Raw genomic sequence first — 27,985 nt, forward strand, 5'->3', positions numbered from 1 at the left:
CGTCTTAGAGGAAGAGGAAGAGGAAGCTGCCAAGTGTAGCTCTACGTCATTCCTTATCATAAACCACCCAAACAGACAACGTCATTTCGATCAGGTTCTTAGATCTGTTGACAAGAGTGCGTGCAGTATGACAGATATTGGAGTACTTCCGTGGTAATATCACCCTCTAATGGGTTGGGCGCAAGTCATAGATACCTTATTACTCATTGCGCACGCATGGCGCTGTGGTTATTACTTAAAAGGAAAACTCCTTGGTGTGTTTGGAAACGATTGTTTCGCATTTAAATTGATGCATGCGTCCTAATGATGTACTTTCATTTACTTGTGTTTTTTACAGTGTACATGGACTAAAGTACATTGTGAACGTACTAACCAAATACACGAATAATGCTGTACTCGTGCCAAAAATATTGTGTTTTTGGCACCTTTTGTGTTATCCAAATATTTAATAACCGTAAGCAATTTTAACTTAAAAGTATTGACTTAAAGGGTGAATATTAGCATTTCTATAAGTGTTATTATAAAAGGTATTCGCAAGTTGGGTAGACCAATCAAGAATTAGTTTTAAGACATGGAGAGAAAATGAGAAATGAGAAATATTTTTATGTCTCTCTAGTAAATACAGTATACACAACGTACGTCTTGGATAACTCGAGGGAAAAGTCAACAGTATAAGGTGAAATGAGTGCAATTCCATACAATGGCTCGCACATGTAATAAAAAGAATTTTGGTAAACTTTCAGCTGAACTGACCCCGACCATGTTAGGTCAAATTTCGACACGTTATTCGCAGATTAACGATGATTGCATGCTAAGTAATAGCACGCTATCTTAAAGGCTATGGTCCCGATACAGCAAAAAGGAATGTCACACACAAATATAACAATGGAGACAAAACTTTCTACCGCAATATATATACAAATATTTACAAATGATAATGACTGTAGAAAATATTATCCGACTTCTAACTTTGCTTTACCTTTTTACTAAAATAATACTAAAATAAAATCTTAATGTCTAAAAATGTTATTAGAACTTTTAGAAAATGACATATATTTACATGTTTGTTCCTCTAAGTGTCGAAAACTGAAGGGAAAGCGTATTCAGTTCACCGGATATTGAATGAAAAGTCAATAATTAACTTAATTGGCATAATTTTTTCGAGATCTTGAATTACTCAGTTGCAATTACGGACTTCTCTGTGTTTCATTATAAGATACCTTTCTATTTACAATCAGAGTCCCACTTTCATACATGTACGATGCTCTTATAGTGCATGTACTATATGTTAAAGGGTTTGCTTCATGCCGTCAGAATGGCCTGAACGGAACATATTCTTCAGAAAACATGCCCAACTAACGATATCTTTATCCAAATACACAAATTAAAAGCTCATTTTGTAAATTTTTGGCTTTAAAAAACGTCCTATTTGCTCGGCCTGGGAGTTAATGAGCTACGTGGTCACGTGGTCTAATGACGACAATCGAGCCACTGGAGAACAGAGTGTGCTTAGCTGTCAAACTGAGCTGCATTGTCTACCTGTAAGATGACTTCTCTGGCTTCTGATAAAAGTTCATACTCATTCAAATCTCTTACCGGAGGGGTCTAAATCCTCGTGAAGCTGTGTAAAACCATTTCCCGTCTAGTCATTTCTTTAACAAGCATTTCATTATGGTTATCCCAAGTTGTATAAAACACTGCATTTGAATGAGTTAAGGGAAATGTTGATTATTGCATATGAGGTCCATGTTATTTGTGAAATTCAATTTATTTTATTAAACCGCTGACACTCCGTCTTGCATACTTTTATTAAACTGAGGTAAACAATGCCCGTTACCTTTACAAGTCCTATCTTAATCATCCATCTACCTGGAACTTCCTTTACCTCTTAATTAGAGGGTTAAATGGCATTCAATTTGTCTTGCTTGTATCGAACGCACTCTCTATCTAAGCTTTACTCCAGTTATCTCAGGTAAAAATCTACCTGTGCGTTAGTTACAAAGCGCAGCTCCCGTAGACCTGGGGGTACTAGATAAAATCTGAACACCAGGTTTATCGAGGAGCTGGAGAAAGAAAGGAAGAATTTTTCCTGCACAACTTCATAGGAATGTTAACACGGACTTGATCCAGCTTAGACCTCCAAACTAACAGGGTGACATGGGCAATTTTCACAAACAAATCATAAAACTATATTTCAGTTAACCGCCTTTAAAATAAATATACCGTTCTGGGTAAATTAAAATAGTTATTAAATCGCAAGAATATTTTTGACTTAAATAATGATTTTATTATTAATGGAAATTAAGCTACTATATGAGGTACATTTGCTGTGATTACGCTGTCCTTCATGTTTTGCGTAAGTCTACATTTTGCTGTATGTGCTTGTAATCTTTTTAAATATGTGCGTACAATTTTTGCAGGTCTGGTTACCCCCCTGTTATGTGATGAGAGTATTAATTTGGCAATTAGTTCCTTAGCTTATTTGAATAGAATTGCAGTGTAAAATTTTCAACAAGATGTTGGCGAAATAGCCCATTACTCTTTGTAGGTATTTCCCCCGTCAAAGTTTGTCTAAAATTATCTTTCAATCTTTACTCTTTCAAAGACAGTATAAAGTTACCTGACATATTTTCGTGTAAACTTAATGACAAGCCAAGTGTCTCCAGTTCATTCCGTACTCAATTTTACCCAAGCAAATTTTTTTCTTGAGTAGATCTTTATAGCACGTTGTTATAAGCTTACAAATTTGCAAAAAAAAATTGCGTACTGACGCAGAATTTGCGTTTCAAGTTATAAAATAATCAATCTTTTAAATTCTTTAATATTTCAGATGAAATAATCTTCAGAAACAAATCCTCAAAGCATAAATGAATTAGGAGAACGAACCATTTTATTATAGCAGTTCCCATTTTTTCTTTAATATGTTTTTCCTCAACACGTTTTCTTCCACGGAAGCTTCAAGATACCCTGAGAGCAATTTCTTTTATTAATGTTCGCGACCGTGTTTGAACTTAATTGTTTAAGTATTGATATTTAACGTCATTTACAAATACCAATAAAATAACCCCATGAAATAAATGAGATATATTGAAAAATATGAAAGCCCACCAAGACGAGTTTCATACCTGTTATTACCTGGCTTGGGAATTGCAGCGGTGCATAATTAACAGGTTTGTTGTAAACGAGCTTTTGGTCAACTACAATGCATTTAAAATGCATCAGCAATCAGTAAGTTTGCCAACTGTTGACAGTTAATCTGAAAGACTACCAGCTCTTGATATGATCTAAACCACCTGAGGTGACCATGATCTAGAGCATCGCAACTATTGTCACCGAAGTTAGTAAGTAAGTCATGGAAGACCGTCACAGACAAAGAAAGATTGTCAACGAGAGCTGCAATTTTGGTGAATCCCACGGCAACACACCGAGGCATAACGAAAATTCCTCAACTCCGTTCAACACAACTTTCCTTAACTTCTCCGTCTGTATGCACCTGCAGCTCAGTTGAGTCTCATAGACCTTTATCGTGATTGTCGTCACAGTACCACGTGACCCAGATCTGTTGCTTCATTTTTGCATATTGAGGTGAGGTTTACTAAAACGCTTTTTTTCTACTAATAGATTGTTTTTATAATTTTTAAATGGCGGGGATCGATTAAAACATACCTCTAGTGTATAGATTGAGTGCTGTATCTTCAAAATTCGAGAAATGGATTTTTACATGAACATTGTCCTTTAATACAAAGAGGTGACAAAAGTGTTGCACCATTTTGCTCAAAGGTGAATGACAGGTAGGTTTGTTAGGTTTTTCAATAGGTATTTTATTGGTCAGTGACAGCGCAATCAGATCAGCGGACAAACGGATCCGCGGATTAAAAATGGCGGACCCCCTTGAATGCTTGTTGCTTAATCCCCGTGGCGAATCTGTGGGTTGCCATATTTGATCCGCAGATCTGTAAGTCCGCTGTTCTGAATGCGCTTTTAGTATCTTTACTATACAGGTTTACAGACCAGTGCTTTGTCTTTACAAAACACCTGCTATTTTGTCAGTATTAACCTTTGGTAGGATAGCCGCGTGATCTCAATATGGCCACCACCTTTCTGGCCTTACACTGCTTAAGGTTCAGTTATGTTTTGGGGGCTGTGTTGGCACAGGTTTTAAACACACTTTGAATTTAATCATTTTTGGAAAAGGGGTGATCTTTTGCCGCTTGATTTCCAAGCTCATTCCACCTGTTTTCACTCGGGATTGCTTCTGGCGATTGGGCAGGCCAGTTAAGCCTGTTGATGTCATGCCGGAGAGCCATTCTCTTACAGCCCTTGTTCTGTGGAGTGCAGCAGTATCTGGTTGGAAAACAAACGAATGGTTTCTGTCCCCAAAGACGTTTTCCGTCGATGGCAAAAGGTGCTGGTCCAGAATTTCAATGTAAGTTTAAATTGATCAACACCAGTTCACCAATTCCGTAGAGACCAATGCAACCCCAAACCAATATTGAAGTGGACAGTCTAGTGAGGAAATGCATATTCTCTGGCATTTGAGACGTGGATGACGTTCTCCCACTCTCATTTGTCCACCCACGTTGCTCCAGGTGAAAATGGACGCATCAGCTGTCCATGCCGCATTTCTTTTAGCCTGTGTCAATCTTTTACTGTTTACCAACGTGATAGGTGGTTTTTACCTGGGAACCCTAGTGTGAATTCCTGAGGCCCGGAGCCTTCTTTGAACAGTCCTTTTGCTAATCTCAACCTGCAAATTGCGCTCAGCCACTGCAAAGGATATTTGCTGCACGGCTCAAATCCCCTTAACCTTGATGGCATAAAAAAACGCATGTCGATTCTGGCAATAGTCTTCTTTAAGAAGTCAATTCTTGGTACTTTACGGGCATCACTAGTGTCCTCCATCCTTCTGCAAACCCTGACCCTGACAGCGGCTCTCTGGGGGACATCTCCACCCTCGCTCCCTCAGAGATACAATTTCTTCTCTTTCTTTATTTGTAAGTTCCCGTACCTTCACCATGGTAGAAATTTGACAGCCAGAATGGTGTTAAACGTTGGATGACACCCTTCATGGCGCACATGGATGAAAATTCATCACTGGTTACGCGAACAATAAATCGCGAATCACAAAGTAAGAAAGGGGTTCCCCATGTCACCTAGTGCACTATTCACACAGATGTTGTAATATTTATATCACCCCTTTGTAGTTGTATATTGTTGGCATTAAACATTTGCATTAAACATTTTCTCCATTTTTTTTTTTTTTTTTTGGCACATTCGCTTACAATAAACTTTTTCGTGTAAATAGTAACTTGGATCGAAAAGAGCTGTATTCTAACCATATTTTCTTCGCAGTGAAGATAATTTAATTTGTTCCATTCCTACCATTTGAGATTAAATGTTATGTTTTCGGACCAGTTGCCCTATTAATTGAATCCAGCAAGAAAAAGGCGGGAACATATTTACGTAAAGTAAGCTTATTTGATTCTGCACGATTTTTTGCACTTTTTTATCCTTTTTGTTTTACTGCTTGGAATTTCCAATTTTCAGCGATGCACTAAAAAGATTATGAGTGACATTTTCTTTCTGTTTTTTTATTCCTCTGTTTTGATTTCACGTTAATTGCCTACAGGTAGTCTTAGTATGGGTCCGAGCCAAGAACAAGAACAGGTCGAGGTTAGACTGGTCGGTTGAAAATTGCAAAGGTGCCAAATAACCTATTGAACTCTTACTGAATAAGGCAATACTCAACACAATAGCAGAATTTTAAATACTAGGCATTTTTGTAAGACTTGATAGATCCTTAAGAACCATCTTGTCAAATTTATAAGTCTATCAAAAGCTCTAAATTTTGTTCCAGATGAACTCATATGTTTTTATTAAAATTATTTTCCTTTCACCCGTGTGAGAGGCTCCCAAATTTCTGTCAGTACGAAACACCTTTCCTGGCGGTCAGATGGTTGTCCCACCTCCAATCCTATATGGTTTTGTTTACAAATGATCACATGACAACTGTTAACCGTTCTTCATAGTATCGCTTCAAAGTGCAGTATCTGTTTTTATCAGCTTAATATCTGATACGTCCCTTACAAGGAACTTTGATATTAAACCGATTTTTGGAACTGGGCGGGGCGTAAAAAAACGTTCTTTATAGTGTTTTTTTTTTTCAATATATCGTATTTTACATGGCTTAGGGATAAGAAAAGCTAAAATACCTGTGAAGATAGCCTTATTGTGTACCATTTGTTGAGAACATACAACTCACCAAATATGTTTTCCACGGTGATTCTCTAGAAGTAAAAAAAATGACCATAAAAATAAATAGTAGCCGTCGCCAAAGGACTCCACTAGAACATAAAGACACCACTAGAAACCACTAAATGATATTTCCGCTAATTTAACAGTTTAATTAGAGACCGACAGTGTTTCATATGAAATCTGTAATTAAACATTCTTCATATAGCGAAGAAGTCTATAGTGATACAGGCGGTGCAGGCGACCGAATCTCAAATGTATAAATGTGGTCGTCTCGTGACGTCATTAGACTCTAACCAGCCAAGACCTCTTCCCTGACAGGGCTTTGTATTAAATAGGAAGCTTATTAAAGAGAGATCAACCGATGATTATATCCAGAAACCCCTATCAACACCGTCAATTATATCCTATTTTCCATTCATAAAGCATATTGCATTTTGCTTCCAATCCATACCTGAGCTATTTTGCCGCGAGAAAGCCAGTACAATGATGTTATTTCTTTACAGTTTATAAATAGGCCCTGGCGAGGTACCGGTGTTACATGTGAATATTAGTATTAGCTAATATTGAAGTAAAATACCACAGTGTTACTTGGAAGGGGACCATCAGAAGTTTGCGTGGGATGCGTGCACCGTGTAACAGTAACACGAAACTGTTTACACGCACTATTGGGAAAATCTGAGACGAAGTACAGAGTGTTTCAAATCGCTCGGCTAATTTGAACCACTTATCTCCCATAACTGGGCGCGCGCGCGCAAGGCCGGTGTCCACTTTCGACTGACCACGCAAGTTAAGTCGACCTTTTCCTCGAGGGAAGCAAAACATCAATAAGAGCATAAAGCTGCGTGATGGTCGAATACAAGAACTCGTAGTCTATCTTAATTAACTACAGTGGGCACAGTAGATTGGCCATAAAGAGAGGAACATTGACTTGAAGGATTTTCCTTTCTGCGTGATAAACGCATATCGTTCATCATTTCAAAAATTGTGGACTTCGTCTGTACGGTAGCGAGTACAGTGAATGAGAACTGAGAATTTTAACAGCAGATAAAAACACGGCAACTCTCTCTAGATGACGGCAGAATTCTTGGCAGTCAGTGGGGAAGGAGGATAAAGGGTTAAAAGGGATAAAAGGTGAAAAGAATTAAGCGCGGAACAGCTTGATCAGTGTAGCTAATTACGGTCTTTACCTACAATACGCATAAACAGGTAAGTAACCTCGTGTAGAATATTATATTAATAGATGTATATATATCAATGAAACATTTCAGATTATCTACGATGACTTAAATCGTATAATATTCTTTGGTAATTGGCATGATACGGTACGTTTGATACAGTGGTCTAGGATGCCGTTTTTTTGGTACTCATCCTCCCAACTTGTCGAGTTTTTGACCTGTCAGATATATTTTCTTTGTGAGTGTCTAATTATTATAAAATACTTGGTGCAACGAACACTGGGTTTATAGGCTACCGTTATATATCACAGGGGCGGAAGGTACATATGTATCTGAATAGGAAACCTTATCGTCATGCAAAATATGTATGTTTATATACACAGACATCTCTCAGGCACGAGGAAGTGCTTTACTTTCAGAAGTATCTGTTCATACTTTCCCCAGGCTATACCATAAAGTGCATGACTACAGATTGTTATGCACCTTTTTATACATATGTAATGAATGTCTTAAACTTATATAAATTTTGGACGCGTAATTCAAGCGTGGGCTCGAAATAGAGCATTACCCTTTCGACTTACTTAGCGGATAACGCAATCTAAAGATTCCACGGTTCGTGTCAGATTTACGTAAGGTCGCACAAAGGAAACCCAAGTCCACACAATGACCAGTTGAACGATTTATTCGTCGACGCTCGGTATCTACATATTCTAAGTGAAGTCTCCAATTCCTAATTCCCCGAAATCACGTCTGTTCCGTGCTCCGTCTCTGTCAGTCTCCTTCTCCTTCCCTTTTTTCAAGGTATCAATTCCGATCGCTTATATACTAATTTCTTATCCAAGGTAGGTGCACGCAAACTAATTACTTATAATTGTATAGTTAATTTCTTTACATCAGCGTTATACAAAGAGGCCGCCACATTACTCAAGAACTATTGGACCACAACTCGTTACATCATACGACCTCATTAAATATCTTTTTGATCTTTGATCTGTCGGACACAAGACGATGCCAGTTTGTTATTGAGCGTATTTAATGCATATTTGACCGTGCGTTATCTGGTTCGTATACCCGAGTTTTTGAAGTGCGTGACGGGATGAGCTCTGCACCTGGAACACTGGTGACGCCCTTCGATCTTCCTACCGCAAAAGGTTATCGACACCAATTTTTTTAATCGATTCAAACTTATTATGTTTGAATGAAAATTCAAGCTTTCAAGATTCAAAATAAATGAAGGACAGAAATAGAAAAAAACTCGGTATAAGAGACACCAGTGATTTACACTTAGATACAGAAAAATCGTCATTTGATAAATTCCCATTTTTCATAATTTATTCAAATTGGCACAAAAACAAGTCAAATCATGTTTTGTAAATGTCTTGTCAATTGTACTAAACTGGATGGACACTAATTAACGATACTACTTGGCCAAGTATATTGTCCTGTATCTCTGACCTGTGATGCACATTTCGATGAAGGATCTTCGTCATTTGCGAATTCAGTTCAGGTCATATTGGATTCACCACTTCCTTGTGCGCGAATGAAACTCAAACATCTCCGAATGCTGGATTTCGTTTTTTTACAGACTCTCACACGACCTTCATATTGAACCGGATTTCATTCGTCCATTTCACTTTTCTCCATCCCTTGTTGTTCGTTCCAAGGTATTACAGACTGTGGCGCAAGCGTGCTCAAGCTAATCTGTACAGTTTGTGCCATGGTGAAAAGGGGGTGTTTTTGCCATGGTTTCTGAAAGGCATCTATTGATTTATCCGTTCTTCCCTGTCGGTGTCATGACCACACTCTTCTCGCTGTTCTCTTGCAGGTCAAAATGAACCGATTTTGACTTCCAGGGCGCACCAAACGCCTATTGTCACTGACGCTGGATGAACTGGAATAACCGGTAGGTTTCTTGCCACTCTTATTATAGTTTCGCCACATTTGGTCAGAATTCCTGGCTACTTGCAATTTTCCCAAATTGTCCTATTGGCACTCCAGCAGGGTAGCTTCCAATTGCATATCACCTTAAATCTATGGTGGTTCGACTGTCTGATATTTTGGCCAATAATAGTGTTTTTGCAGTGACTCGATAAACCAAAGGGGGGCATGATAAGGTATTGTAAAAATCGTAGATCAGACATGGGTTTTGAATTATTTGAAAAGGAACGAAATGTTGCCTAAATTGGCCATCAGTGTAAATGCACTTTAAGACTCTTCTGAAGATGCAACTTACATGCAATTATACAACCATCATGTGTTATAATGAATTAAATCACCGAAGGACATTTAACTGCCAGCTTAGATCTAGCTATTATTCCAAATTAACATTGGCAATGCAGGTATTTTGATTGAGCACATTGCCGGCATTATTCCGATGAATCGTGAAATGACTGTTATTATTGTCGCATAATGCCGAGAACGGCGTCAATGGTTAAAGCAACAATATACGGAACGAAGTACATGTATTTTCTCTCCTTCGAACAAAACGGTCTTGAAACGTCCCATTGCTGACGTCAACAATTTAACCAAATATCGGACAGTTCCCGGCCTGCAATGCTGCTTTCTGTTTAGTAATATGGCCTACTGCTGGGCTGGCTACTGGAAGATTACTATTATGAGCACGCCTGTAAGGCTTAAGAAATAGATCGATGCGGCACGCGATTTGTGCGCGTGTTTGTGTGTCTGTGTAAACAGCAACCAAAAGCCCTCACGCTGTATGTCATCGGTAATACACCCGTATTGGCGTCCATTTTATGATAAATTTTCCATCTCAAAGATGATTTAATAGCAAGGACATCTAATTGTTGCCATTTATGTCGTCCTTGAAAAGGAAATACGAAGTAGCATATTAAGGATGAGCTGTGTATATAAGCAGAGAAGTCGTTTTTTTTTGCATAATTTTCAAAAATAGTGGCTTCTATCAAGAAACATTTTTACTCACTTTTAGCTGCATTTTCCGTACGTATATTCTAATATTTTAAGCGGTAGGCTTATCTGTTTAAGGCAGAATGTTTGCCACAAAACATTACACTCTTTCACGCCAAGTTTGGTTAAAGTTAAAGGACGGTAGAAAGTAGGTTTTAACACTTCAAATGATGAATTTTGCTATCCATAATGAGTTTAAACGTGTAAATCGTACAAGCGTCTGAAATGTGTTCTGTAGTTTTTGGATTTATTGCAAGCGTCATTTAACAAGTGTAGTAACGGCTGGGGATTAGCTTCGTGGTAAATTTTTTTAAAGATTAATTTGAAGACACCTAACAGGTTTATTTGCACAGGAACATATTAACGCTCCAAAAGGCAGTAACATACTGTTATTTACGTGACATCTAAGATGCACTAGAATAATTGACCGTCATTCAGGTCGAAGTCGGTTTGCATTGCTTCTAGGTGTTTAATTTCATAACGCATTTTGCTACACTAACCCATTGCGCGTGCACGTGGTTCTTTCTCGAACACGATCTCACACTAAGGTACTGGTAGAACGAACTGAATATTAACAACAAACACTCTAACAACACACGCGCGCACACGTGTATAAACACATACGTGCTCATGTTATCAATGCACGCACAGACTTAAAAACACACACACACATATACACACGCTTATGTTAAAAAAGGTTTAACTCAGTAAAGAAAAAAGAAACAATCCTTTATTTATACCGACTCAGCCCCTTCTTTTTATAACGATCCCAAGTGCCTTGCAGGTGTTATGAACCCATTTTGAATTTCCGTTGGAGTGACGGAAGTGTCAAAATTGCGTGTCTTGATCCCCGTCTAGGTAGGAGAAATCTACATTTCTTAACACGCAATTCTTTATTGAGCTTATGTATGAAAACGCCAAGGAGGAAATTAACGTTTTCATCGCGCAATCAATGTAATGAAAATATTCCGTTATTGAGATAGTGCGGTCAAGGGATCAAAGTTTCATTCTTCCGTGGCGTGTTGCCTTCGCCGATTTACCGTGATATCTGTATTTTGATTTGAGAAAATTGCTGTCGCAGAAATTTATTAGACATGACAAAAGTGTATTGTTTTCCACTTTTATGTAAACCTTATCTTGCGAAACAGCAACTGACACTAATAACCTAATATCTAGGTGCAATTTTATAATGCCCAAGAGCCTCTGTTTTCGATTTGGAAATACTGACGCGACGTTAAATGTTTTGTGATTGGTCATATTTTGGAAATAAGGTGGCTTCGAGAAAAACGAGAGTGAGATAGCCAGAGTAATAGTTCAGATCAATAGTTATGCAAGAAATTCTGAGCGAAAAGTCATACTCCACTTAAGTATGAGTGCGCGATCGACTACTTTGAGAGAGAGAGAGAGAAGACTGTTCTTTATTTACAAAACAACTTAATGGAGTGAAGAGAACAAATATTTTTTTCGGAAAATGAAATCTCACGAAGCACTCTTTGATCTTCACAGCATAACAAGGCTGAGATTAGCACGAGCGTCAAAGCAGGGTCAGTCTTCCCCTTATTTATATCGCTTCCCATTGAAATATAATCCCCAGGCTTTGGATCTATAGAAAAAATACCACGACTTGGGAAATTAATGCAAGAAGCAGCGCTTTGCGGATAAAGATGACTCGCCCGTTGGGCAAGACTTTAAGAGTTATGTTACACGTACTAACTAGACTTCGAGAAGAGGTGTTACAATTTTGTCAACTGTGAAATCATTTATCCATAATGTGATCAGGTTCGTCTTTCGCTCGCCATTCAAAACCAAACTTCCATAACTTGAAGATTGCATTCAAAGAAATTAACTGACTCTTAACCTTTTTTTACCATCCCGTGCCACACTCTTTCAGTGCAACAACTACATACACTCGTATATCTGAATATGGCAGAATAGCGATTCCGGTGCGGCAACAAATTCAAACCGGGCACTTTTAGATTTTTTGTCTCTGAAACTCTGAACAATTAAGTCTTTATATTAATACATTTGCTACACTTGTATTTCTTTCTTATAGTCTATTAGAGGACATAATCTGAGCAGAGAGTTTTACCCTCGTTGCTTAAAGGATCCTTGCATGTTCTTAAACGTCACGCAGTGCCGACAGCCCCTTGTTAAGTTATCACGGATGGTTTCCATAATAATAATTGCGGCCGTAACATATGCAGCAGCTTGGGATGGATGTACTTGTACTTTTAACCAAAGGCCAGCTTGTTTTGCAAAATTTCTTGCTGGCCAGAGCACAAAAAATGTACACAGAACAAGCATGTAGATACATGTCCGTGAATACATAGTGAAAAAGCCTTCCTTTGGCCTTGGTAGAGGGTAGTTTGTATGCTTCCCATAGGGATGAGGTCGATTAAGGATTGAACAGATTAGTTATGAAGTTGGGCCATATTGTTCATCGGGAATATGAGGCTTTACATTCAAACTTTACCTTTAATAGTAATCTCATGTCATGCTAAGGTGTGCGCTTCATGTCAGCTCTGTCTATCACCCAACCAGACTGTTTTTATAATTAAAAGTAGTCTTTAATACTAGTCTTATGTCATGCTAAGGTGAGCACTTCATGTCAGCCCTGTCTATCAACCAACCAGACTGTTTTTATAATTAAAAGTAGTCTTTAATAGTAGTCTTATGTCATGCTAAGGTGTGCGCTTCATGTCAGCCCTGTCTATCACCCAACCAGACTGTTTTTATAATTAAAAGTAGTCTTTAACAGTAGTCTTATGTCATTCTAAGGTGAGCATTTCATGTCAGCCCGGTCTATCACCCAACCAGACTGTTTTTTATAGTTATAAAGAATTAAGAGAACAGCCTCTTCCCCATATGTAACGCAGGGTGTTCGCTTCCACGTTATGGAAGATTATTGCATGCAGCACATTCTAATAAAAAAGGACGCACCATGTGGCAAGATAATTGCTGGCTTTTGTGTAAAGGTGTCTTTGTGGACGGTGTTTTTTTTTCTCCATGTTTTATCAACGCTGGTTCAGTCGAACACTTATAATGAGGCGTATTTTCTGGTAAAGATCTTAAACGAATCAACAGACGACCAAATTAATCTCAGTCGCAGAGGGCGGTATACAGAGAGAACAACCCGAACCTCTGACTATTGAATTATATCTTACTATATGTCCTCTGGTTTCGTATTTTTAATACAAATCGCTCAAGTCAACGTCCGAAAGCTAGTCATAATTAACATTTAATCTCCGTTCTATATCCATAATATTGCAATAAAAATGCAGGGAAAATATTCGATCACAGCTGAATACTAACACTCAGACACACACACAAAAAAACAAATGATTGAAGACTAGAGTAATATTTCTTGGAAATATTCCATTTCATTAGAAAGGTATTTGCGTTTTTTTATTTGATGAAAATGATGTCTTCCGGTGCGCATTTAGGATGATTCCCGATTATCAACCAGGTCATGAATGATCGCTGGTGATTAGAAATATGGGGAGTATATAGCAGTCACACGAGTGCTGAATGGGGTTCGATACCTATTTATTTCCTTATCAGCTTACAAAATGTGGAAATTAAGATTCTCATGTTATGAGATAAGGCTGTCACGTCCATTCTACATCACGGTTAATTTGCCAAGTCTACGTGATGACGTAACATCAGCGTTTTTTGTGATAAAATCAACCAATCAATCAAATAAGCCATCAATCAATCATATCGACCGCAGTCGACCGTCGACATCATTATTTAAGCAACAGCATAAATAGATTTCCAGAACCTACGGTCCTTCATGACACTGGCAATCTCAGTTTTGTTATTCAAGCCAGTGTCCTCAAGGAGAACCTGGACGTAAGTTTTTTTCGCTTTTAACCAAATTTCTTTACCTAGACAACTATCAACACCGTTTTAACACGTATTTTATCACAACGATAAGGACAACAACCAGGTGCCAGGAAATCTTGAAAAGCTTACTTGTGACATTATCAATAACGAGGCAAAATAATGCCCTTGTTTATTGGAATATCGTAACAAGGGGCTCGTATCTCCTAAACACAATTAAATGTAAAAACCAAATCCTGGCACAAGATTGAAGATTACAACAACCTAGTCGTCAACTACGCCACTTTTATCATGCCAATATCTGACTTAGTTACGTAGCTATCTCGGAAACCGATCACTATTTCACACCCATTTACAAAGCAGCTAAATTGACGATAAACGCCTGGCCAATCTTGCAGAGGCGCTTGCGGGAGGAGTGGGGGATAAAACAGCAAAATCGGACAACAATTTTTTGTTATCACACTGAAATCAAGATAGGAATTTTATATAAAGAAACGAGAAAAATGCTATTTTGCCTAATGCAGACCTTCATAACTACGTATCGAACCCCTTTAAGCCGCTGCGAACTTTCTATTAAACGTCAGCCTGTACGTTAGGGTTAATTAAGGCGATGACAATCGTACTCTGTTAAATACTAACAGTGAAAAACACTCCCCTCCCAAAAACGTGTCCTTGGGATTAGAATATCAGGGGTTAATCAAACATTTTACTCTAAGGAAATGTAAAATAAGTCCAAGCCAACAACCATCATGTGGCTTTCAGCTTCCCTAAACAGTTGCTTTAATATCTTCCTAATTTTTTCCTGATTGATGAAGATAACCGTACAAGCCTGCCCCATAAATCTCAGCCATAAATCGACATCACGGTCCGTTGCGTACAAAAAGACTAGTATCTTCAGCTCCGCAAATCAGGTTAACTTGTCGTTGTCTATGAACCAATGCTATCAGAGGCATCATTAGGAGCCAATACTATCTAACTGTTCGGCGCCATAAAACTTTCGCGGTAAATTTCCTGCAGGTTTCACCTTTGGTTGTTTGAAAGACAACCCACTTCCTGACTTATCAGTCAAACGCTAGGAGGATAAGAGGGATAGGACGCGCTTGAGTGGACGTCATCTGAACTGACCCTATCCTCAGATAAATCGCTTCTGTGCTACGCAAGGTCTGTTTACATTTGAGAAAGAGCTGCGATCCCGGTTCGTTCTACTGTTGATGATGATAACGCAACTTCTTGTCATGTTTTTGAAATAGAAAAGTTGTTTGAAAAAAGCATTTAGGCATAATACTATAGATATCTTGAATGGTTGGGGTAGTCAGATTTGAACCGTTGTGTATCTGTAAAGTGATCGGAATTTTAGGTTGTTCTTTTTCTGCTTTTGATAATGCTGTATAGACTGCGTTTTTAAATAGAGATCAAAAACTTGAAAAGAAAAAAAAAGGACTATCCTGAGACGAGGGAAATATAAAAAGAAAAGACTGAGACTAAAGACGGTATCCGAAACACGTTCAAACAAGGGGTGGCTAAAGACATACCAAATTGTTGAATTGGTTAACGAGTGATGACTCTCTGCAAACGGGGTCAGTGTACAAAATTTATTTAAAATTTCTTGTATGACAAACGTTGTTATTGTCCTTGTACCCCCCCCCCCCCCACCTGACCCCCCTTTCCGCGCCCCTCGAGCACACACCGGGAATAAAATCCTGAATTTACTAGAAACTGCCATTTTAGAAAAATGAGAAAGCGCATTTCCTGTGTTAAAACATGATCTAAATCCCCAAAGTTGTGCCTAAGAAGTTTTCACTTTAAAGTGCCAAAGCTGATTTAAATATGATTCCATTAAAAGACGTGCAAACATTTTGATTATTTTGATCAAAGACAAAATTGTAATAAGGGCCTCACTTTTTTCTGTGAGAAAAAATAGGTCAGGTAGTCCCACTGTGGTAGGTGTGCCACGAGGGCGAGAAAATGCGAGAACGAAAACAACACATGAAACATACCAGAAAACAATAAGAGTAAAATGCGTCTGTATTCTAGCATACTCCTTCTTGTATCCATGTTAAGCATTTGCTTTAACATGTGATTAGGCAGAGATGTCACTGCCTGTATAATACACGCTTCACTGGAGCTTGATGCTGGTGTACGATTTGCATGACCATAGTCATTAAAAGCGGGGATACGGTTAACACGGTGGTTGTTTTAGAGTAATGTCGATTTTGTCGACCACAAACGAGCGTATTTTTGCCAGGAATGTGTTTGGTAAATTGGAACTATGAATGAATATACATGTACATTTTGGTGCGTTGGCCTTAAAAAGTCTTTGAAATCTTCGTTGTTATTTGTATTTTTTAAGGAACATGCTACTGAGAAATTTATTTGGATACCTTTTTCTTAGAATCGCGACATCTACCGTAATGTTTCCATGGTAACAAGGATTAGTGTATTTGGGACCGTGTAAGAGAAAGCCCTTTGTTTTAGGGGATTTAGGATGTGCAAAACGGTAGGGAAAACCTGCTACAAAATCTCCCTGTTATCGCAACAAAAGAAAACAAGTGCTCGTATCGAGGAAACGAACTAGCTTTGCCGTGTTTCCAGTCACAGTCAACATTTACATTTCTGGAGAAAAACCAGACTGTGAACTGCGATGTGACACACGCTGTTCGATTTTTTATGCTTATCTGTATTCTGCTTTTTGTAGGCTCCGATAACCGAACTGTGTGCAAGATAGAAAAACGGACAAGGACGCTAAAAAAGGAACGAAGATCGTTAAGGTGAGCGTTAAGGACAAGTCGCTACACACACTCTAGAGCTATTACTTTTTTAATTCCTTTCTTTATGGCGTTACTCTTTGGTGCGTGGACAATAACCAGCCACAATTAAGGTAATCCATTCTGTTCAGGTTCACATGTGTTGAAATCTTCTTAAAAGGGGATAAAATTAGCATAGAGTAACCCAAAACGGAATGCTACCAGGACATATACAGTATACATACATGGCTGATCGTTTTTTTAACCTTGTTGAATTCGTGTTGCTCATAGAGCATAACAGAAAGCTGGCAGCAGCAGCAGTGGTGAGTTTAAATTTGTTTCTATCTAAATAATGGGACTTTATCGTGACTCTCGTTCCTTTTTTCATTCTCCCAAGTCAATCTGTGGAGGTGGAAGCGTTATCGTATCTCCCATTTTGATCAAATTTGTGAGGCTGTCTTATGAAATTTGGAAAACATGATAAATTGACGAGCTTCGGATTTGCTTGGCACTTCTCAGTTTTGTGCGTCAAAATGAAATGGGGTCATTAATTGAATTCCCGGTAGAAACTGCCCGATAACAAGTGCTTGATGAGAAATTTACCAGAAAAAAAAAAACAGAGGTGGATCATCGTTGAGAGACATGTAATCTTGTTCCTTGCAAGCATTTTGGTGGAAAACCGTTTTTGGAGTGTAGAAAATAATGACTGTTTGCTTAATTCACAAAAACTGTAAGAACTGAAGGGAGAAGACTACGTGTGTTTCTAAAATGATGATGTACACATATGTGGGTGAACCAGCAAGTTAAGGATAAAATATGAGCACTAAATGGTAGATAAGATAAGGAGGCTAATGATTTCGGTCTTGGACCCGAGTGAATGGACAATGTCATCTTGCATTGATGTATCTCTGATAAGGAGCGTGCCCGGTTCTTGAATGGAACTTTATTATTATTATCGTCATTATGATGATGATAATATGTTGTTTGTGAAAAGGTAGAAAATTGTGCGCGTTTAATAGGATTTTTTTTTATCTGTTTGTGTGTGTATTAACGGGAATAGATAAGTGAATAAAATACGTTCAACTCTACCTGCTGTACGGTTAATCTAACTACTCGATGGGTGGTGACCTTGAGAGCGGAATACAGCATGCATCGTTATAAAATTGCTTGTTGTTTCCTGTCACTTAGCCTTACGTACTTTTTGATGCCTTGGCCTTCCTTTTTATCTCATCCTTGATGTAAATGCCCCCACGCACGGCTTACAAGCCGGGCACACCACGGCTTAGTACCTTCACTGCCTTTCAACCCACCTGATTCCCGCTTGATCTATTATCTGCCTGATGAACAAATCATTTTTGAGAGCAAGCGTTCCTCTATGCTATGCCCACCAGCGGAGGGAATTGTACCTCTTTGCTGCTTTCTAACACGGTTGTGGTGGATGGAAAGTGTAGCTGTCGGAGTTCATTCAGGTCACAGGAATTTTATTTAAAAAAAGGAGAAAAAACGGGAAGAAAAAAAGATTACAGTATTACAACGGCGTTCTATACACGGAGTGGAATTTTCGTTGCTTTTCCCCGCTGTGTGTATCTTTTCTCCCCCCAAATCTAATAATCTATAAAGACAGACAATTATGGAGAACAAGATCACCTTGCGACCCTCCCTGCTTTGAGTTAGGGTGTTAAGAAGGAACCGACCCAGATCAGTGCCTGTTTTGTGGCCTCAGATTGGCTTCTATCAGACGTGTTTAATTTGCATCGTGTATCAATTCAGGCCTTCAGCTACATTTGGAAACACTTCGCGCTGCCGACGTTTGCGCAACTGGAGGCAGAAATGATACGTTATACTGTACAATAAACATGAACTTGAGGGAAATGAACCCCCATGTTTTATGGGATTAGTTTTTTTCCCTCTCTTTCCCCCTCTTTTCAATTTGAATTATTCAAACGCTGATCCTTGCAGTTTTTATTTTTAAATTAAAGGTGTAAAATGTGTGATGGTAATGGGATAATAGCGTAGATATCCAACGCTGACACTAAAAGTTCTTCATTTATATGCATGGCCTCAAAAGACTTCTGCATGGTTATAGCCTTATATAGATTTTATATATACAAACCCGTTCATGATTATAGCCAGTGTAGCCAGTCTATAAAAACTTGTTCATGGTTAAAACCCAGTATTGTCAGTCTATAAACAAATTTGTTCACGGTTAATGCCAAATAAGCCAAGTATTGTCAGTCTACAAACAAACCTGTTCATGGTTAATGCCCAGTAATGTCAGTGTATAAATAAGCCTGTTCATAGATATTTAGCCCAAAATAGTCGGTCGATAAGCCCAGATCTTCGAGGATACAGCCCAACATAGTCTGCTAGGTCAGTATCATATTCATGGGTATCGCCAATACAGTCAGTCTATAAAGTGTATAGTCTTTATGTGTAGTCATTCTATAAAATATCTCGTATATAGTCAATATAACCAGTAGTTTAACTAACATCTTCATGGATATAGCCCAGTAGAATCAGTTGATAAACTGACATCTTTATGGGCATGGCCCAGTATAATGATGATGGTTTTATCTGCGGTCCGAAGATTCATGGACGGGGTGATATTTAGGTCTTGTCTTCGTCGGAATGCCCTTTGGTGGCAAGAGAGTCTTTTAAGATATTAAAATATTGATATACATATTTTTCCACATTGAGGACAGGCGAAACTCTGTCATTCGTTTAACCGTTTCTTTTATGCTGCAGCTACTCTGAACACCTCAAAGTTTGCTGATGCCCTATTTGGGTACCCTCTACCAGGGCGACAGATTGATTTTTCACTAGATATTAACAGATATGTCTCTGGTTAAATAGATGGCTAATCTCTATTACTGGTACAAAAATGTTCACAATAATAACTGTGGCCCTGGTAGAGGGTACTCTTTGGGATGGTTCTCCAATTTTCTGTCAGTTGCTTTTTTTGTCACGTGTTTGGGTTCATGGTGGCCGGTGCTAGCTGCTTTTTAAGGCCATCTTTGATTTTAGGCACTCCTGTCTCTCTTGCCGTGTGAGAGATTTCCAAATAGAGCCACCGGTGCCAAACCTCCTTATACTAGTATGGCCTGCCCATCTCAGATGCTTTTGTTGGGAAATTGCCGCAATCCAGTTCTTTCTAAAACTTTAACATCAGAGATCTAATTCTGCCAATTTATACCCCCAAATGGTTCGAAGGGAGTGCTGGTGAAATCATTTCAGTAACTTGATATGCTGTCGGTACCGAACCCAAGTTTCTGACCTGCCTGGTAGACTTTTATTTTGGTGGGAAGTTTTGAAATAGTGATTTCTCCATGCACGTTTCTGGAGCCTCAAAAGGGAGCTGGCAATTAGAATTAGTTAGCACAGTAGCTTTGGCTGTAGCCCAGTCTAACCAGTCGATAAAAAAACATGTTCATGGATATAGCCAAGGATAGCCGAACGGTAATTCAAACTTCTTCATGCATATAGCCAAATACAGTCAGCTAATGGACAAACGTATTCATGAATATGGGCCAGTATGGCCAACCAATAAACCAATTTCATAGATGTAGGCCAGTGTAACCATATGTATACAGTTTTTGAACTCGTGGAATATTGCTATTTCATGGTAATATTTTAAACCATCTTTACTGGATTTACCTGATTAGTCTAGAATGATGGTGTTGCTTTAAAGTGTACAGAAGCCATCAGCTATATCAAAAATGTTTTAAAGCCTATTAACTTCTGCTTGAAAAAAATGCATTTGACTTCCTTCTTTAAGAAATTACATAATAAATGGATTCCTCTCTCTTTTCCTTTTCTCCTCCTGTTAGCCTTTCCTATCTCGTTTTTACCGCTTTATAAAAATGTCTTTTTTGTAATTAATAAAGAATTCTTCACATTATAGCACCTATCCCTATGACCTTAGAAATTGATGGGATACTGGCTTTTTTGTTCTTAAGCTTTATATATTTATAAAACTATCCATATTACATGGTCTGTCGCATGCTTCGCGTTCGTTTGTTGTCGGAATCGACGCAAAAGGCAATGTTGTAATTTTCCTGGGCCAATGAAAGAAAATTGGTATCAAAAACTTAATTACATAAGCATCCAATGGTCAATAGAGATGGCATGTAAATGCACAAATATGTGTAAAAGCTTAGGAAATATGTGTAAAAGTTTCAACCTTAGGCGTTATCTCTTCTGCCGAAATCCTGCTAAGTGTATCTTTAGGGCAGGAATGTGATGCGTGCAAGATTGTCGAATTGTGTGAAAAAATAATCATAGAAAAAAGAAATGAGCGAATCCAAAATATTCCCAAAATAAGCCCATTCTCCACTTTGTTTACACTGATACCGCATTCATAAAACTAAAAATAAAACTAAAAACAAATAATATAAAAATACATGCATGAAAAAGGACATTTTCAGCCTCATATCTATAAAGGACGTCCAGTGGAGGTGAGTTATTTAGATTAGGATAATCTAGGCAAATCCAGAAAGAATTGTATATCGATCTTTCCTCTAGATTGAATAGAAACTTTTGATCGATACAGCGTAAATGTTCTGTAACAGACACGCTTTAACATACCGATGGTCTCATCCTGAAAACAAAGCATCTGCAACAAATAAAATTCCTTGGTTTTAATGGACGACGCTTTAGATGTATAACAATTGGACAGTTCCGGTCTTCTTAACATGTAAATAAACACTGTGTCAAAGAAAGATTGGCATTGAACCGTTTTGAGGTTCATACCATTGCCTAGTACAAGTCAGTTTGGAAAAAACGTAAAATGAGCAACTCTTTCGAGTTATTGACCGAATCAGTATAAATCACTAGACGCTCAGAAAAAAACATTATGCGTTAAATGGCGATAGGACTTTTAAGTTGTTCAGAACACATTGCCATTAAGTGGTATTGTGAAATTGATTGATATCCCCTGTCTAACGAAACAAGTACGGAATACACCTTGTGCGGCAGAAAAAACTTGCCTTCATACACTAGGTATTGTTTTGACAACAGCGTATGATAGAACGGATGAGATGCGCGTGTGCGCTGGCTGAATGTTTTGTTATATTAGGACTAAGTAAATTACCGTTACTTGTCAAGTCATGGGATAAGGTTATTGGCCTACTATATCACAAGACTCCACTTTTCTTCATACAGTAAGGTTACATATTACTGTATCACTAGACTCGGACTTTGGATATAATGTTAGGTTTTAATTTCAACACTTGACCGTTGATCACATCGTTGATCTGCAAAAATCATTTGGCATGGGCGTTGCAATAACACATCATTTTGTTTAATTTGATTTTTCAAAATTGATTTTCATTTAAATTCCCAGGGTACCCATTTATTATATATGTGTACGTATATCAGAAAACAAATATTATGCAGGGTCAAATAGGACATCCTGTACTCAATGAAACATACTTACAATAATTTAAAAGCAGCAAGAAATAAGGTGCACTGAGTGCTTTGGTGCCAACCGATTACAAAATTTCAAGTGTTTGAGTATTCTCTTTGAAGGTTTTTTCAATTTCCTTTTCGCTGGAATTAAGCGAAAACAACAGCCACTGGGCGTAGTAAGGTAGTGCATACAATATTCTTTTTTTTTTTTTACAAAGTAGGAATAATTTGATGATGTACCTTGCAAACATGATGAAAGTGCTGCTCTTTTTCTTGTAATCTTCAGGATATTTCTGCATAGTGGGTAGTCCTTCTAACTCAGCCCCTCCCCCACTCAAAACAAAAAGAATAAAAAAATAATAAATACAAATCACTCAATGGCATCATCCTAAACACCTGGTGCCATGTTTGTGTTTTTCCCCCCTCCTTTTAAAAATGTCATTACCTTTCGACATTTGGTCATCTTTTTTGTACACTTTTGCCACGGGCGCCATGTTTTGCACGGCCTTTTATTTTTACATGCGATCTTGGTGACAGGCGCACCGAGAGAGACGGGTCACACAAACTGACGGTGACAACTGCACTCAACAGCGCCATCTTTAGTTATTCTTTTGATGGTGCTGACTTCAAGACGAGATCAATTACTTTAAAATTCCAAGAGACTAGTCACTAAAAAACACCAAATGCAATTGTTTGTATATATTCCCATTTTCCCTTGAGCTTTATTGGAATTTTAATTAGAAAAGGTGTCCTCCTTAGGCTAAAGCAAACATATTACGCACTTGGAGCTCTCTGGGGACCCGCTATCTTGTTTGAAGTCTACGAGTCAAGTATCGCTGTTTCTAAAATAGTTGACTATAAGGCCAACTCGGTTTCTTTCAGCAAGTAAAAGTCCGGATAAGAATACCGTATTTTTAGTGTTCGTGATGCAGCGCCTCGGGATAGGTAAACCTAGACTATTTTGCCTTTTATCGACAAGTGTCAGAAAAGTGGAGGTCGAAAAAGGTTACTTTCACGTGGGGAAAGTTGATAGCTAACCAGCTGACTGGAACTAAAACGAAAAAATAAAACTGTGTAAACCTTTCGGTCGTTTCATCATCACGGTTGAACATTCTACAGTAACGGGAAAAAAGGATAGCTTTCAGTTTAATGAATGCTGCAGCAAGGGAAATGGCTTACGGTTAAACAGTAATTTGAGTCACGTCAGTTTAAAGAAGCAATCGAGTATGGCTTACCTTTAGTGCAAGACACGACTAATAAGCAATGGTTTACTCACTGGCACGCGCCGGAATATCAGTTTGAAAATTAAGATAGCAGGTGCTTGGAGAAACAAATCACAAAGATTAAACCATAACTCTTACTTGGCCATATCCTCCATAAACTACAAGTGTTTCGCACACAAGTCAAAGTTATAGAGTTTATGTGCTGATACACAGCTCCTTTATTACTGCGTTGATCATCGGTTGTATAGAGAGAAGGATAGAAAGTAAGAGAGACAGAAGACGGAACCCGCATTGAAAAAAAAACACACTAGCCATTTATAATATTTATTGCATATTTCAAATATTTTTCATAAGCCATATACAAAGTGCTCATTATTTCTCGGTGATTTACAGGATGAATGGGACTCCTTATCACATATATGACACCTTTAAAGTCAACTCTTCCATGAAAGACGTGTCTATTAAGCGTTTTCATACAATAACAGTTATTTGTAATATAATATAATATCATATAATATTTCATCTCTGAAGATCTGTGTAGAGAAGCCAGATAGTGCTTATTCACAAGACGTAACTCAAATCAATAGGGCTACAGCCTAATGCAGCGAATACAGCCTGTGAAAAGATAACCTCGCTTTGTTGAGAACCCCAAGTCAGATACCATAATAGGGTAACCTGCTAACAGACACTTGCTTGGTATTACAAAACCTCAACGAATTCTATCATATTGGCTTTCATATAAGATTACTAAATATCCTGCTCCAATGAGGGATGTCTGTACAAGTGCAAACGGATGTGAAACGATGATGGAAGAGTTGTATTCAACGAAATGTAATAAACGCTTTCCTAGAGTTGATCTTGGCAACACGGGATAAGGCCCTGGGTAATGAATAGGAAGCCCAAATTGCAAAAATTGCCTTGCACGGTCACGATAAGCTCCGTATGAAGTCGACCTCGTTTAGTAAACTCTCCATTTTCATTTTATTATCACTTTCTGTCTGTCTGTCTGTCTGTCTATTTAGTTCTTATTTATTTATTTATTTATTTATTTATTTATTTATTTGGAATGTTTTATAGTTATCCGCCCCTACTTTGAAGGTCAAAGCGTAAGGTTAAAAAGTTGGCATTTAGGCCTCTTGTTAGCATTTTGCAGCTGGACGTATGTAGCCTTTGTATAGTGCGCTCGCGGATAATGGGGGAGGGGGGCTACACCGAAACCCCTGTTTTACTCCATTAACTTAAAAAACCCTAGCTTCGTGTCTGGGGACACGTTTTAGCCGTGAGCCAGGACAACTTTATAACGATTTCTTGAAGCTTGAGCCGCATAAATGACAAAACTATGTCATAATGTAATTTCGATGATTAGCAACTCATGACACAATTTATGGATTAGCGAATTGACAACACTTTAAGGTGGATCTATTTGAATGCTTGTTCCAGTCGTTTGAGACACGTATTGACCTATGAACTACGCAACTCTATTAGTAGGGAGATACAAGTTTCAGCACTTAGTGAATGAATGACATTGTAAACTTGAAGTGAAGAGAATGTGGAAAATGAAGCGATTTGCGTGATATCAAAGCCATAGATACATTGCAATCACGTGTATAGTTGAGAAAAGCAAAGTCTTTGTCATGAATCAGAAGTATACACAAATTTCAGAAAGTGTCTGTGGAAAACTAAATTGCTACATCAGCACACACCCCGACATCCCTTTCCCTATCTCCTACACACACACAGATCATGATGCCTTTTTTTCTGATTTGGTTTGGTTCCTAGCTAGGCCTAAACTGTATCTCTTAATAATATGTTGTAATCCCTTGATAATCTGACTATTTTATCCAAAACAAAATAAAAAAAATGAAGAAAACTCTATTGGGATTCGACACAATAATTACGAGCAGCATCAAATCTACTCATAGCTCCGAAATTAAGTTAATTATACAGCACGTGTGGCACGAATCTTCTTTCTGTACATGTGTTTCAATAAAGCAAATAAATAAGGCAGGTTATTCCGTGTAATGCTTATTATATCAAATTATAGGGTCAGTAATAAGCTATTGGACTAAACGAATTTATAATGATTTTCGACTTTTTGTGGCCTTGACTGTGGGGTGATTGATGAGATCGTCTCTTTGAAGATCTATTAAAAGGCAGAGTTTAGATCTGCAAATGGCCTGCTGAGTTTGATAACTGTTCTACCAACTTCTAGTATTAAAAGAGTTATTCAAACGGGATTGTGAACTTTTTTTTATAAAACCTCAATGAAAAAGCATCCAAGGGTAACTTAAACACATATTACGAATAGGAGCATAGAAATCAAATTGATTGGAACTAAAATTGATTGCATATCCGCGGTCCAGAAGTTCTATACTTGAAAAACCATGGGGTGGAATCACACTTTACCCAGGGATTTGGATCAGAAAAGGTGAAAGTTTCAACCCTTTTCATGCAAAAATTTGTTGTAACCCTACAGGCAGCCCAACTGGTGACTGCCCTTCGTACTTCCCTATTTGTTGTGGAATTCATCTCAGACAACCTTATGTATTTCACTGATCAATCAGCTAACAGATCATTTCCGTGCCACGCAAAACCAATAGACAACATTGCCAGCAATCTGTTCGCGTCGGAAGCCAGTTTCACAAGGTAACTTCAGCCTGAAAGATGGTCGGAACTTTAAAAGCACAAACTTGGTCTACTTTACTTCACAATTATTTCATATTATTAATTTTTGTATAGTTAGAATTGATCTGATGGATATTTGAAGTGTCGTCTTTGTTAATACAACCGGTTCACCGTTTCGTTTGATTGGACTATGGCTTATTATTATTCTTGGGACAAAGTTAAGACCAATTTTCGGGCTAAAGTTTTCTTGTGGAACTGGCCCCAGCACTCTGAAACGTGGGTGTTGATTTTACGTAACTTAGACCATAGATGCAACAAAGGAAACAAAGGGCACAATCCGTTCACATTATACTCATTTGATTAATTTCATCAAAAATCTACTTAAAATATCAACTGTTTGTCCTTTATAGTTTTCCGCAATTTGCATTGTTTTGGAGTCAATCCACTTCTGAAATGGCATAGATAAATGACTACCCACTTATTCCTGTGGAGATATCCCGGATTACTCCACGTGTTCTCAAGTACCACGAACGCCCTTTTCTCGTGTACCGCAATCCTCGGACGATCTTGGGGCTTAATTTTATTGTTATTACATTACAAAATACGTTTTGTGCAAAGTGATCTGTGAGGTAGGTTCTGCGATTGATGGTTGGTTGTTGGAGCTGTTGGAATTTTTGATTTATTCACGGAACTTTTTTTCATGCTATCGTAACACTTATAAATGGAGCGACTGGGTATTTTTGTGCATTTCTTCCCCCACGGGAATCCTACTAGCACCAGAATTCTTTAGTGCAGAGCAATAAGGAAACTTAGGCGAAACCCATGTTGGTTACGTCTTTTTAACTCTGGAATTTAACTCAATGACTTTTGGAAAACTTTGTAAATCGTGCATTCTAACACGTATGTATAGTTCCACAGGACAAGCCAAAGCAAAAGAAACCAGAAGCTCGACTGACTTAATGTAATTGCAGAGACAAACTGTAAAAAAACTTTTTGCGAGGGAAAGAGAGGAGAGGTGTCAATTACGTAGACTGTTCAATTGATGCACTTCGTATCCATAATCATTTTGATTATTACTGGGAGTTTATCTGGCATTCGCATCAGTTAAGCGAGATACTACTACCTGTCGAGCAATTTCTTTACGCTAAGACGAAACGAACCACGACGCCACAGTATGGCACAGTGCAATTAGACTCTGAATGTCAAATGTGACTTGATTGCCGATTATTTCACGAATTTCAGCAGGAGACCTCGGTTCACCATTAAGCCAGTCACAATACGATGCCTCACAAGAATTAAACTAACATTTAATCCAGGTGAAAGATTAAGCATTTTCTTACCACAAAGACCTTCAAGATTAAAAACCACAAGAATTAAACTAACATTTAATCCAGGTGAAAGATTAAGCATTTTCTTACCACAAAGACCTTCAAGATTAAAAACCACAAGGATGCTTTGAAGCTCCGTAAGTACAGAACAACAAGGTTCATTATTTTATTACAGAAGTCATATTACGTAGAATCCTTTTTTTTATTTCTTCTTTTTCATTTTGTTTTCTCTTTGCTCTTCATTCCTCCTACCGCTGAAGCATTACAAATGAATTCCAAACGATACCAATGCTTAGGTTGTTACCAAGTGAAGCTAAGGTAATTTGGACTACAGGGAAACCCATTTGGGCAGGATTTTAATTTCTTCCACTTATCTGTAACGTTTCAGGTAATGTCTAGTTCCATGTTGTTATTCTAACATATAACACGCGCTTGATTAGGAACTGTTTTGGCTTCAATTG

The 27,985-nt window shown here is 38.1% G+C and overlaps 1 protein-coding gene and 1 pseudogene across 10 annotated transcripts in view; both read left to right on the forward strand.

The window, feature by feature from the left end:
- LOC106179100 (putative G protein-coupled receptor 139) overlaps positions 1-27,985 on the forward strand; it is a 48,286-nt gene that overhangs the window by 2,919 nt on the left and 17,382 nt on the right. For 3 of the 10 annotated variants that reach the window (XM_086999969.1, XM_086999968.1, XM_086999982.1), the window contains exon 2: positions 16,894-16,966. The exons of 1 other annotated variant lie outside the window; for it this stretch is intronic. The gene's annotated coding sequence lies outside the window, so the exon portion shown is untranslated. Of the gene's footprint in view, positions 1-6,758; positions 7,462-9,311; positions 9,334-16,232; positions 16,494-16,893; positions 16,967-17,191; positions 17,266-27,561; positions 27,662-27,985 lie in introns of those variants that run through there. 6 more of the 10 variants (XM_086999970.1, XM_086999972.1, XM_086999971.1 and 3 more) reach the window with 6 other exon arrangements.
- Positions 6,031-6,208, forward strand: LOC112042181 (U2 spliceosomal RNA; annotated as a pseudogene).

Source organism: Lingula anatina, chromosome 1, assembly GCF_051362555.1.
Source record: "Lingula anatina isolate TDL-2025a chromosome 1, LinAna3.0, whole genome shotgun sequence".
Taxonomy (NCBI): domain Eukaryota; kingdom Metazoa; phylum Brachiopoda; class Lingulata; order Lingulida; family Lingulidae; genus Lingula; species Lingula anatina.